The 14,642-nt window shown below is 40.3% G+C and overlaps 1 long non-coding RNA gene across 1 annotated transcript in view; it reads right to left on the reverse strand.

Annotated features, from left to right (window-relative positions):
* Positions 1-8,777: 8,777 nt before the first annotated feature.
* LOC141516500 (uncharacterized) overlaps positions 8,778-14,642 on the reverse strand; it is a 20,795-nt gene continuing 14,930 nt past the window's right edge. Inside the window, exons 2-3 of the long non-coding RNA XR_012476714.1 lie at positions 11,592-11,706; positions 8,778-8,891 (exon numbers count right to left, since the gene is read on the reverse strand). This is a non-coding gene — a long non-coding RNA (uncharacterized LOC141516500). The remainder of the gene's footprint in view (positions 8,892-11,591; positions 11,707-14,642) is intronic.

Consider the following 14,642-nt stretch of genomic DNA (forward strand, 5'->3'; position numbering starts at 1 on the left):
AATTTCTGATATTAGGTAGATAGCGGCAGTTGCTAGGTCTGTTCCCCTTAAAAGTCTGATCAGAGGCAGAGCTCAGGTCACTGGGTGGATGCTGGATGCTAGATTTAAAGACCTCTGTTCCTATTCTGGCTTTGCCATTGACTTACCATTTGACCTTGAGCAAGTTGCTGAATATTTGTGAGCAATAGTTTATTCATTGCTAAAATGGGGATCTCTAAATTCCTGCCCTGGCAACATCATAGGGCTATTTGTTTGTGTTACTTTTATTTATTTTTTTTTTTTCAGGGTTATTGCAAAGAAAAAAAAGTCAGATAATGAATGTGAGACTACTCTGTAAACTGAAAAATCCTACAGAAAGATAAGAGGTTTGGGTTCTTCTTACTGTTAGACTGGGGATCTTATTTCAGTTGGAGATACAAAGGATTGAAAAGCAGTTCTGTACATTCTTAACCACCATCAGAGGACCCCAGCAGCCAGGCCAGTGGGAAATACCCTGTTACATCTATCCTTCAATCATCCAGTGATGATGATGATGTTTGTCTTTCATTCTTGAGGAAAACCATCGCATCAGGGAGGTGATGCCATGACAGGCAATGAATTGGATTTGAGCTGTTCTAAGTTACCAGCCTCACTTTCTCCTCTGGAACCATCTGGGTCCACTGACCAGATATGAATCAGGATGACTAGAGATGGTCCAGGATGTGAAGCAGTTTAAGTGATTTGCCCAAAGTCACAGTTAGTGTCAAGTGTCTGAAGTTAGATTTGAACTTGGGTCCTCCTGACTCCAGAGCTGGTGCTCTATTGACTGTATGACCTAGCTGTTTCATCATTCATTATACCATCTAAGGAGGAGCATACTATAGAGATAAAACTTTCTTATCCCCGATGAATCAAAGGAAACATGGATAAAGGTAATATAAGAACTTGGAAGAGGATATCTTCAGACCCCAGGTTACCATAGTCCAAGAATTCAACAGTTTCATAATTTCATTCAATAAATGTATTAAGCAACTACTGTGTGCAAAGCACATTCAAAAATGAAAGATCACAATTTCTGCCTTTAAAGAGCTTATGGGGTGGCTAGGTGGTGCAGTGGATAGAGCACCTTCCCTGGAGTTAGGAGTATCTGGCTTCAAATCTGGTCTCAGACACTCAATAATTACCTAGCTATGTGACCTTGGGCAAGCCACTTAACCCCCATAGCCTTGCAAAAAAACCTCCAAATCCTAAAATAAAAAAATAAAGAGCTTAGAGATTATTAGCAGGAATGTGGTATTTACACAAATGAATGGCAGGTGTGGTAGGAGCATTAGCTTGAGACTGCCACGAATAATTCGAGGAGGTAGAGACCACTTTTATCTGGCAGCATCAAGGGAAACTTCATGTGGGAAGTAGACACTGGGTTGGGCTTTGAAGGAATCGAAGAGATGATGAGAGGCTGCTTCAAGCGTGAAGAATAGTTTGTGTCAATGATGGGGGCAAGAAAGCTGAAGGAAAGGAAACATGCATTTTTTAAAGTATGCTTGATTCTCAAGGCAAGCTTGAGAGGCACATAGACCTCAGAGGCTTAGACACTATTGTGACCCCCATTTTAAAGTTAAGGAAATTGAGGCAGACTGATAGTAAATAACTTACACAGCTAGCATGTGTCTGAGGTCAAATCTGAACTCCTCTTTTTAATTCTAGACCTAGTACTGAGTTTACTGCCCCATCTAGTGGTGCAATTGAGATGAATGCTAGAGTAAGAGAAAGGTAGTAATGTGGAGTAAGGGCAGAAAGGGAGATGATGGCAGATTGTAGAAATTCTTACATGATAGACTGAGGAGACAATAGGGAGCCATTGAAAGTTTCTGACAAGGGCAGCGACACAGTCATATTTGTGCATTAGGATGATTAACTTGGCAGCTGTACAAAAGATGAATTGGAGCAGGAGAGATTGGGGGAAGGAAGACTATGGGAAAAATGAAGAACTTGGCTAGTAGGTCTGGGTCCTAATAATAACATTGACTCATTTCAATTGGGATAAGGGTTTGCTGTGTTTGCACAAATGCTGGTAGAGAGAGCCAGGTTGTTCTTGACCTTCCTTCTTTTCTGTAATCTTACTTTTAGAAGTTAACTGGTGCTAGAGGCTGAGTGATGCCTCAAAAAAAAACCCAAACCCTGAATGACAAGGTTCCTGGGAAGAATATGATGGGAACAGAAAGGGGCTCATGAAAAGGAATGAGAAAGTTTGTTCTAACCCAAGAGGAAGGCAGCAGGTGTGAACCCTATAAAGGGTTGTGTTTTCTTCCTCTTGGGGTGGGGAAGAGAGGCCAATAAAATCACAAATTCTAATTCAGCTGGAAATAAAGTTTGGCCACTCCTCGTCTGATGAGGAGGAAGGAACAAGGGGGGACAGAGAGAAAAATGAGTGAGAAGAAATAACTGGGATGATGGGCAGAAGAGAGGGAATGTTGCTCTTGTCTTTTTCAGAATAATTTACCCAAAACGGTGAGGTGGCGGACAGCTAGATGGCACAGTGGGTAGAGCACTGGCCCTGGAGTTAGGAAGGTCCTGAGTTCAAATCCATCCTCAGATGCTTAGTAATTACCTAGCTGTGTGACCTTGGGCAAGTCACTTAGTCCCATTGCCTTAAATAAAATTTTTTTTAAAAGTCTAAAAAATGGTGAGGTATATAACAGAATAGATCTAAATCCAGTCCCATGGCATGCAGACCTGGCTAACCTAGAAAGGACTCATTCTAACAGAGCAATAACAACTCTTCTCCCTCAGGTAGCCTGGGGAGTCCTGGGCAGAGGTGGAGGAGAGCAGAACTATGTTAGGTTCAGTGTTAGGGAGCTTGAGGGATGACTGGCAAGACAGTGAAAGCACTTTTTTTCTCCTTTTTTTCTCTTCCCTTCCACTTCCCTCCTCTCCTCTTTTCTCCTCTCTTTCTCTCTTTTCCCCTCCTCTCTTCTTCTTTCCTTTTCTCTCCCCTCCCTATCCCTTCTTTTCTCTGTTCTTCCTTTCTTCTCTAAAACACCCAATGAAATAATCTCTCAGAGCTTTCAAGATTATTGCCTAGAGCACAGGTTTCCTTATTGTATACTTGGTCAGCATCAGCTCTGCTTCCCAATTGTGCCTTCTTTGTGACTACTTCTACTTCTTCATATAGCACAAAAGGACCCGAGGTAATACGGTTCAGATGTGTAGGTCTGCTTTTTGCCACTGCCTTAAATAAATTGTTATAGAAAGAAGGAAAAATTTGTTCCAAATCATATTTATTTGTTGTCTCTGTCAGTTTCCTCTATTGATGCTCTTGTGATGATGTGTTCATTTGGGTCTCATCCCATTTTCAATAGGCTTGTTTTAACTTTCATAACTTTTTGATTGTTTTAAAAAGGTCATACAGGTTGTAATCCATTTTTGTTTTGTTTTTTAGTTTTTTTTGCAAGGAAATGGGGTTAAGTGACTTGCCCAAGGTCACTCAGCCAGGTAGGTCGGATTTGAACTCAGGTCCTCCTGACTCCAGGTCCGTTGTTCTATCCACTGTGCCACCCAGCTGCCCCTTGTAATCTCTTTTTTTTTTTAACTTTCAGGTACTGGGCAACTATTTATTACCTTTACACAATAGAAATGTTAAACACAAAAGACTCATAGATTGACAAGAAGAAGTAACAATAATCACTTTTAATTACTGTTACATTTTCCAGGGGAGTTGATTTAACACAGTTAAACATTAGACAGTTTGTGGGGCTGATAAATCAGCACTTTACATTTCGTTTAGCTCCTCACTGACTAACTCTATCAAGGCCAGACTAGGCAGGACTAGCCAGGGATGGTTTTGCTCTTCTTTCCAATGTCCAAAGTCCTCCTGCAGTCATTCAACTCCAATCGAGAGATCTGGGATCTCTAGATCTTTCAAAATCCCAATTCTGCATTTCTGTGAAGGGAGGGTGTGTGTTGTATTATATTCACTAACTGTGTGACCGTGGGCAACACTCTCACTCTCAGTTTTTGTATCTGTAAAATGAGAATAAAAACACCTATCTTGGTAGATATTAGGATCAAATGAGATAATATTTGTAAGATGCCTTGCAAACCTTAAAGTATGATATAAATACTTAGCTGCTATTTATGGTTGTTATTATTATTATGACAGATCGTGAAGTGTACAGTATCTTCAAGGAAGATTTGTACCTCTGGTCTGAGGGCTACAGAGCCTTTTCAGGGCTTTGGTGTCCACCTTGGGCACAGGCTAAAGAAACTTTAGCTTGTACAGTAAGCACACCAAAGTAAACCATTTTGGCAGACAGGCTAAACTAGGTTGAGGAAAAACCGAGGGGGTCTCAAACTCATCAGTGAGTTAGGGGAGCTGCCTGCCCCAAACAAGTGAAGACTTTCACTGGTGGAATGGATGAATGTGAACACTTTCTTCCAACAACTACGAGGGCAACTAAAGCAGGTACTGAGGAGTGCTTAGAAACTGGGTAGACGTCAAAGATACCAAGGTCATCCACTGCATCTAGAACCATCACCACTTATCCTGACTGTGTCTTGTCATAGGATTTTGATGTCTTTGGAAGAGAGAATGAGGAAAATAATCTTTTGCAATTCCATCTTATTTAAATCCAATTAAACATGAATCACTCATGCCATTTTACCATTTCTATCTCAAAGTCCTGTGGTGACAGACAAGTGATAAAGCAGTAGGTGCAGATACACAGATACCACGCATACAGGCAACCAGACCAGAGGGCTGTCTTCTCACTGGAAATAGTAGTGTGAATCAGCAGCCTCCTGGGTGTCTGAGCTGTCTTTTTTTTGAGGGGGGGAAGCATTGGAGTTAAAGTGACTTGCCCAAGGTCACACAGCTAAGTAATTATTTAATCTCTGAGGGTGGATATGAATTCAAGTCCTCCTAACTCTAGGACTTGTGCATCACCTAACTGTCCCCTGAGTAGTCTTTTAAGGATAGCACTCTTGGTGTGAAAAAGGTACTAGAAAAGGCACCCTAGAACTGTCCGCTTACTCAACTCTGGAATGATTACAACATCAGGTGGGGATTCCACCCTGCGGTTGAAACACACAAAAAAAATACACAAAAACTTCTTCAAAGATGATTCCACTCACGGTCAGTACAAGGACTGTATACTCATAGACAACACAAGATCCAATAGATTTGAAAGACAAACAATTCTTGTTATAAGAGGACTCAGTAAGTACCACTTCCAAATAATATCCCTGAGTGAAATAAGACTGACAAATGAAGGCCAACTTACTGCAGTTGGAGTTGCGCACATAGGAAGGAGGAAGGTTTTGCAATAAAAATGAATCTAATAAACAATATTGTATATCTACAAAAAGGAATGAACAACAACTCAGGACAATTAAATTGCTACTTGCAGATTGACATCTCTAGTGTCTATGCTCCCACCATGATGAAATCTGATGAAGTAAAAAAAATTATGCAGACCTGGAGACCCTTATCATTAATGTGCCAAAAGAGGACAAGTATATAATTCTAGGTGACTTTAATGCTAGAGTAGTCTCAGACTGTGATACCTAGAGGGAGGCATTGGGAGGAATGGAGTTGGAAACAGCAAAAGCAATGCTCATTTACTACTGAAGACTTGTACATCTCATACTCTTCTTATCATAAATACTGTCTTCCATTTACCTAAATGCAACAAAACTTCCTGGATACACCTTTGCCGCAAACATTGACATCTAATAGACTATGTGATTTTAAGGGGAAGAGACAGGATATGAGAGAGTGACAAAGGCAATGAAAGATGCAGAGTGCTGGACTGATCACAGACTCATCCTCCCCAACTTAAATATTCACACCAACTGAAGTGGCAGCCCCAAGGCAAAATAGCTACCAGAAGAATTAATATCAAGAGATTAGAGTGCTTCTCTAAGTGAGAACATTTTATTGCTAACTTGGAGGGAAAGTTGAGCCAAAACACAGTAGACAATAGTGGAGCAGAATAGTGGGAAATTTTCAGAGATTTGATGTACAGCATTGCATTTGCTCATCTGGGTCAGAGCACTCACAAACATTAAGACTGGTTTGGTGAAAATTATGGGGAAATACAACCGATACTAGGTGAAAATTGACCACAGGAGAGTTCATTCATTTTCTCAGAAAGCAGCATTCCATCAAAAGTAAAGCTTAGAGAGATGTAGGATTCTTGGTTAAGTAAGAAGGCAGATGAAATTTAGTTTTCACATTTACATTTATGATTCCCTGAAGGCTATTTATGGGCCAAGGACATATAGTGCATCTCAATTACTCATACTTATGGAGCCACATTAATGAGTGATAGATATGACCCCAGAGAGATGGGCTGAAGACTTCCATAGTATTCTTAATAGACTGTCATCAATCAATGTAGGAATCATTGACTGTTTATCTCAAATTGAAGACAATCTGAGTTCATACAAAAGGTAACTGACAATTTCTGGGTAATATGGCATAAGATTATTCCCTAGGAATTCAAGAATGCCTCCATAGTCCATCTCTATAAAAGTAAAGGGAATAGATTGTTCTGTGACAATCACAGAGCTGTTTCTCTTTTAGTCATTGCTGGTAAGATTCTTGCTAGAATGTTCTTTAATGGACTGATCCTTTACCTGAAAGTTGGTCATCTCCCTGAGAGACAAGTTTGAGTAGGGGTATCTAGGTGGCACAATGGCTAGAGTATTCTCTCTACAGTCAGGAGGACCTGAGTTCAAATGTGACCTCAGACACTTAACACTTACTTAGCTGTGTGACCTTGGACAAATCACTTATACCCATTGCCTTGCAAAAATTTTTTTTAAAAAGGGTTGAGAAATAGTTGATATGGTGTTTGCTTCCTTCAGGAAAAATGCTAGGAGCAGAACAGAGGTCTGTGTAGATTTGATCAAGATCTTTGATACTGTCAGTTGTGGGAGCTTATGGAAAATTATGTCTAAATTTGGAGAAGTTCATCAGTATTGTATATCAGCTTCATGATGGCATGCTTGCCCAGGTTCTGGAGAGTGGAAGATGCTCTTATGATTTCCTAGTCACCAGTGGAGTGATACAAGGTTGCTTCCATGCTTTTTTTAGCATGATATTTTCAGTCATGTTATCAAATGTCTTCACTGAGGATGAACATGGCCTCAGGTTCAGTTGCCACACTGCCAGTAAATTCTTCAACTTGAAAAGGCTACAAGCCAAGATTAAAATGGAAAGAGTATTTGTGCATGATCTTCTGGTTGCAGATGATTGTACATTCAGTGCTGCCTCTGAAACTGAGATGCACCAAAGGTTAGATCGATTATCTGCTGCTTGTGTTCATTTTGGCCTAACAATTAGCACCAAGAAAACAAAGGTGCTCCATCAGCCAGCGCCACACCATCCTTATGTGGAACCATTGGTTACAGCAAATTAAGAAGATTTGAATACGGTGGATAAACTCACTTATCCTGGCAGCATACTTTCCAGAAAGATACACATTGATAATGAGGTTGACACAGGCATTGCCAGAGCCAGCTCAGTATTTGGGAGACTGCAAAAGAAAGTGTGGGAGAGAAGAGGCATTAGATTGAGTACCAAACTGAAGTTCTGCAGAGCCATTGTGCTGACCTCATTGTTGTTTGCCTGTGAAACTCAGACAGTTTATCTGCACTATGTCAGGAAACTGAATCGCTTCCATTTAAATTGTCTTAGGAAGATTCTGAAAATCACCTGGCAGTATGAGATATCAGACACTGAGGTTCTTTCTAAGCTAGGCTGCCAAGTATTCAAATGTTACTACAGAGAGCTGTACGACTGGCCACATCATGGCAAAAATATCTATTTTATGGACAGCTCACACAGGACAACCACTCGGGGGGAGTATTATGCAAGGACATTCTGAAGGTCTCTCTTAAAAACTTTGAAATTAATTTGCATCATAGGATAAACTGGCACAGGACCCCCCTCCCCCCCCGCCCAGCATGGTGTGCCCTCCTCAGAGAGGATGTTGTGTTTTATGAGCAAACCAGAATAGAAGCCATTCAAAGAAAGCGTGAGATGCATAAGTTTAGAGAACCCATCCCAGGTATTCACATGGATTATTTGTGCCCAATCTGTGGTAGCGCATTCCAAGCTCATATTGGTCTGATCAACCACTGTCAGATACACTGTAATTTGTCTCTAATATAGTGAGGTCATTTTAGCCTTCTTCCATGGTGAAGGAACATTACTTTGGCAGATGGAAGGGGAGGTGAAGCATGGTCTCAAGGTAAGTTGAATCGAATGGTTTATGACAGTTTCTACTTATTCACTAATCACAGTTCAGCCCCAGGGTTGAATTTCAAAATGATCAACTCTCCCAGGACCAGGGATGGGGGGAACAAGTTTTGTTAGATTTTGGTCCAGGTGAATGAAGATAAGAGGGAGGCAGGAACAGGGCAAATGACATGACTTCCATTTGAGTGAATGAGTGCATACACTTAATTTCTATTGTGCACAGATAAAGATCAGGTTCTTGTCTCAATATTATGACAGTTAATTATGTGTATCTGTCATATTTTCACAAACTCTGAAATGTATTTTGAATCCCAGTTTGTTCTTTTACTTACTTCCAAACTCTCCCTTGATTGGATCAAAGACAGCTATCATCTTTAAAAATCTAGTGAAAAATATTGTTTTTTTCCTCAGTAAAGCAAAATACCTTGTGCTCAAGGAAAGGAGAGGTCCTGATATTCTGGGGCTGAATTGTGTGGAATTCAAAATTGACTAATCTATAATAAAAGAAACTGAGGCACAGCAGAGTCAATAATATTTTATTAGGGTCTGTGGCTTCCTCTAATGAAGTGGACCTCAGGTCTTCCTCAGGATGTGAGATGCTCCTTTCCCCCTTCCTCCAGGGTCTTAGTTTTATATCACTTGATTCCTAGATGATATAGATGAGACAAACTAGTTGACAAATGTGAACTGATGAACAGGCTCTGACAGATCTATCTGACCTTTCATGAGGTTCCATTGAACCAATGAACATACCCATGGGATGGACTGATAAACAGATGTCAAAACACCTATGGAGGCTGATGGCCTGGGAGACAGGCACACCATAGTCTGGTAAATTAGGGTCATTTGCTGCTCAAGTGCTCATGGTAATCTTCCCATGTTGGGCAAAAGAGGGATGATGAGGTATGGAGAGGCAACAAAAATAGTTGGAAGACCTTTCCATGCTATTGAGTCACCCCTGCCATACTGGGCTTGGTCATCATAATAAGGCAAAAACAGGGGAGTGGACCTTTAGTTAGTTTCCTGTGATTAAGTAAGTGCACTTACAATTCCTGTTCATAGCTCTGGGATCACATATATAAAACTTATAATCACTACCCTTATAAAATCATATCACCCTGATTAATACTGATTAGAATAAAATAGGGGTTCAATTAATCACCGATTATAATAGGGATTGGAAAACCTTCCCTCTTCTTTAGTCATTGGTAAATCATCAAGGCACCTAAATTTAGCTCAAATATGAATTTAGAGCTTGAGAGGGACCTTAAATTGGATCCAGAGAGGAAAAAAATGCTAAACTGGCCATGTTTTGCCTGGAGAAGAAAAGTCTAAGGGGAGTATTTGAAGGATTGTCATGGGGAAGACTTGTTCTCCTCGATCCCAGGAAGAAGAATTTGGATCAATGGTAGAAGTTGCAAAGAGTCAAATTTAAGCTTGATGTCAATAAAAACTTCCTAAGACTATCTGAAAGTAGAATGGATTGCCTTCTTTATTAGAGGTCTTCAGATAAAGCCTGGATGACCACTTGCCAGGCATCTTCGAGTGGGAATTCCTTTCATGCATGAGGTAGCTAAAATGACCCTTTTGTCACTTTGCAACTCTGTAGTTCTATGATGAATGACTTGTGCAAGGCCACAGGGATAGAAATCAATAGAGTCAGGACCCTGAGCAAAATCTTCTGATTTCCAGACCGGGGAGATGTTCAACTAGTTAGTACTCAGGACATTTCATCAAATATCCATTATTTTTTAACAAATATACCTCTACTTAGTCCTATTCTAACTAATCAATAAACCAAAAAACATTTATTAAACAAGTGCTAGGTTAGGTACTGAGAATATAAAAAGTGAAATTGCTCCTGTCCTCAAGGAGTTTATTTTCTAGCAGGCATACAATCAGTCTGAAAGTTTTGATTGTAAGACTTACTGAAGTATGTGTTAGAGAGAAATGTTGGCAACATAAGTTGGTAATGAGCTCAAGCTCCCATATGTTTTTCATAGATGCTTGAAGTTGGGTACAGTAGGGATATGTGTACATTTATAACTTTTATGCTTTCACTTAATCCTAAAGTGCCTCATTTATACATCTTTCAGATTGGGTCACATTAGGTGAAATAACTGTGAGTGGCTGCTTTGTCTTCAGCAGAAGGGAAGAGCATTACTGCATCAACATGACTAGACTGAATGCTACGTGGGGTCACTAGATGAGCTTTGTTGTGTTTAGATTTTGGGATTGGAAGTGAAATGGAAACTCATTCCCTCCTCTGGCCCCCACCTTTGGAATATAACCCTTCTAGTCATATATTTTCTCCTTCCATTATGTAATTCCTATTTTCTCTCATCTCTATACCAATCTACCTCTACAGAGAGATTATCAGAGAGAAAGGGCAAAGGATATAGAGGAAATATTGTCACAGATAGCAAATGACTGATTCTTTAGGATTCGGGGAGGAGGGGGGAGAAAACCTAGCATTCAATTCAGTTCTTCCTTTTGAGGAAGTTTATAAAAAATCAAAACCACAATATTCTTTTTTATTTGAATAGAGTCAGCCAAAAGAAACCTTGGTACATTTGACTCAGGGTTCAAATCTCAGCCCCCCCTTTTTGTGATTGTATATGAACATCCAACATTTTCATCTCTTTAGCATCCCCCATTTACAATTAAAGAAACACAGTGCCAAAAATGTGCAGTTTGGTTCAGTCCTTTATATCAAATGGATCAGTTCTGGTGCTAATTAAAACAGTGAATGAACAACTTAAAGATCCGAAAACAATGCATTTAGACAAAAGACGGGGAAAGGGCAAAGTGGCATTTTATTGACTGCCTGAATTCTTGATCAGGGAAAAAGTTTGTCAGTGATTTGATAGTGTCCACAATCATCACAGTTGTCCCATTTTCCATAGTGGATAAAAGAACTAGCTGCTTTAGTAAAATTTCGATTTGCTTTCTTCTCATCTCATACTCTTATCTCTAAGCACCACATCTACAAGAGTCCTGGGTCTCTTCCAGGTTTGAGAAAAGATAACCCTGTGTCCTTGAAGTGACATTGCCCAGAAAGCCATACAGTCATCTGGCCTCAAATACTTGCCATTTACTAGATGTGTGACTTTGGGCAAGTCACTTAATTCTGATTGCCTCGCATCCAGGGCCATCTCCAGTCATCTTGATTCACATCTGGCCATAGGACACAGATGGCTCTGGAGGAGAAAGTGAGGCTGGTGACTTAGAACAACCCCTCCCCACCCTCAATCCAATTCACATTCTTGTCATGACATTCACTTTCCTGATGTCATGATCCTCTTCAAAAATGAAGGACAAAACATTATAGAATATTTCTCCTTACCTTTAGAGGTCCATTGTGAAGCTTGCTACACTATGATTGGGGAAACCCTGGAAAAAATTATTTTCTCTTCATGATTTTTAGGGTTCTCGTTTCTTGGTGTATACTAGTTAGGATTCTACATGATATAGAGGAAGGAAGAATGGGTATGGAGTCAGATTTTTAAAAATTGAAATTTTTAATTTTCACATCACCTATACTTTTGACCATATCTGTCCCCCTTTCTCCTGAGCTTCAGTTTACTCATCTATAAAGAGATGGGTTTAGAGTATTCAATCTCTGAAGTTCTTTCCAGCTTTGAATCTGTGATTTCGTCATACAAGACTTCATGGGTCAGCCAGCACCAGTTCACCTAACTTCTGTGGCCCTCTCCTTATGTATGATTGCCTTTCTCTTCTGTTCCACCCTTGCCCATTGTGCTTAATGCTCACGTTATGGAGGCCCTATTTCTGTGGAGCTCATGAAATAATCCTAGGCTCAACTTCTCATTTCTGGGGAAGGAATAAGAGAAGACCAAGGACCAGGTGGGAAAGTTATTTGGAAAATATGACCAGGAAAGGCTTAGAGAACAGGACAGGAGGTCTGTTTAGAGATTCCCACTCTCTCCTGGGCAGGCCGATGGGGAGACATGAAAGACAAGAGAAAGTACAGAATGTCTTGTTCAGGTCTCCACAGGAAAGAAGGAAAAATGCTTGGGTGTTCAATATCTCCTGTTGGAATAGGGAAGCTCAGCTGGGCTGGCAGGGTTCCCGTGCCCCTTCATTGCCTGGCAGGGCATGGTGCAGCTGGGCCACTCCTGTGTTTGCTCAAGCATCTCAGTCCTTCTTGGTGACTGATTGGTGCAGGTGCATTGAGTCCATTTGCCTGTCTCCCTTCCCTCTCCCACCCCCAAGCCAGACAGCATGCTGGGAAAGCTGCTTGTCAACTTGTAGGAGGCTTGTCTTGGCTTCCCAACCTAGTCTAATGAAGTCTCTGCTTTTGATAACTCATTTTTACTTCCCACCTTCCCTACTCTATAGAGTTTTAGAATCTCAGAGTTTCTAACTTTTCCCCCCCAATACAGAGCATCACTTTATAGCAAGTTTCTTAATTTTTCTTTGGTGTCACAGATTTCTTTGGTGGTTTGATGATGCTATTCTCAGAATAATGTCTTTAAATGCATGTAATGAAATGCATAGGATTACAAAGAAAATCGATTATATTGAAGTACAGTCATCAAAATCTTAAAAACCCTCCAAACAAATCAAGATCATGGATCCCAAATATAAGAGCCTCTGTTTATGATATTTCCAACAAGTGAACATCCAGCCTCTTCTCAGATACCTTTAGTGACAGGGAACTCACTATTTGACTCATATTTCTGATTGCTATAAGATTCTTCCTTAGACCAAGCCAGAATCTGCCTTTCTATAAATTCTACCTTTTACTCCTAGCCCTACCCCAGGAAACCATCTCAATACTGAACAATTCTCTACCCTCAATTTCCTTTCCCCCTTGACTTCTTGTTTATCATGCCTTGGCAATCTTCCCCCCTCCCCCCATCACTCCCACCATTTCTTGCTTTCACCTCTATATATTTATTCACATGCTACTGAAAGAAGCTAGAGTCAAAGCTGAAACCATTCTGACTGAGTCCATTAGAAATTTGTGTTATTTGATCTTATCTGAGCCCTCACTGCAGCAAGGCTAATAATCTGTTCCTCCCTAATCAATTCACATTCTCAGTCTTTCCCATGTTTCCTCAAACTTCTCAGGATACCCTTTCCCTACTGTTTTCTGATAAGTCTTTCCCCCTCATTCTTCACTGAAAGAATTGAGGTCATTTGCTGAGAGTTCTCTCTTCACTCCTTTTCCCCATCTTAAATCACTCCTTCTACTATCTCCTCTTTTGTTCTAATCTCAGAGGAAAAGATGACTCTTCCTTCCTAATCAAAACAAATCTTTCTACAGGCACTCTTGATCTCATCCCTCTCTGACTTTTCTAACAAATTGCTCCCACTAATATCCTCACACTCTTTCTCAATCTCTCCAGGCTATCTACTGGTTCCTTTTTTGCTGCTTACAAATGTCTCTTCCACCCTTAAAATATTCACCAACAAACAACTTGATGTGACCATCTCTATTGGCAACCATCCTATATCTTTCCTCCCTTTGTGCCTAATCTCCCTGGGAAAGCAGTCTATACTTGCCTTCCTTTCCTTTCTCCTTGAAACCCTCTACAAACTGGCTTCTGAATGTATCACTAAATTGAAACTATTTTCCAAAGTTATCAATGATCCCTTAATTGCAAATATTATGGTTTAATCTCAGTCCTGAACTTCCTTCACTTCTCTGAAGCATTTGAATCTCTCACTTACCTTCTTCTTTCAGATACTCCTTGGGTTTATGTGAAATTGAGCTCTTTTAGTTCCCCTCCTATATTTCTGACATCTGCTGTCTCACTTATTGGGTGTTCAACCTTGTTGTGCTCACTGATCATGGGTGTCCCCCAAGACTTTGTCCTGCCCCTTTATCATTTCACTTCTTTACAGTCTCATTTGGTGATACCTTGATAGCCCAATGGTACAATTATCTTCTCTAGGCAGATGAATCCCAAATCTATTTTTCAAGTCTTAGTCTCTCTGCTGACCTATGTCTCTCCAATTTTTGCTTTGATGTGTGTTCTGAAGGCATCTCAAATTCAATGTTCAAACCTGAACTAATTATCTTTCTCCCCTAAACTTCTTGCTTTCTAAGCTTCCCTTAATACTGTTGAATGCACAGCCTTTCCCTAAGATATTTAGGTTCATCACCTCTGATTCGATTTCAAATTCTTATTCTTATTCATTTAATTTATCTACTCCATTGCCAAATCTTGTCATTTATACTTTCATAATGTCTCTTCTAAATGACCCCTTGCCTCCACAGAGAAAATAAGATATCCACAACCTAGTTCAGACTTTTATCACCTTTCACCTGGACTACTACAGCAGCATTGTGGTAGCCCTGCCTCAAGTCTTTCCCCACTTCAATCTATCTTCCACATGTCTGCCAAGGTGATTTTTTTCCCCCAAA

The sequence above is a fragment of the Macrotis lagotis genome, chromosome 3 (assembly GCF_037893015.1).
Source record: "Macrotis lagotis isolate mMagLag1 chromosome 3, bilby.v1.9.chrom.fasta, whole genome shotgun sequence".
Classification (NCBI taxonomy): domain Eukaryota; kingdom Metazoa; phylum Chordata; class Mammalia; order Peramelemorphia; family Peramelidae; genus Macrotis; species Macrotis lagotis.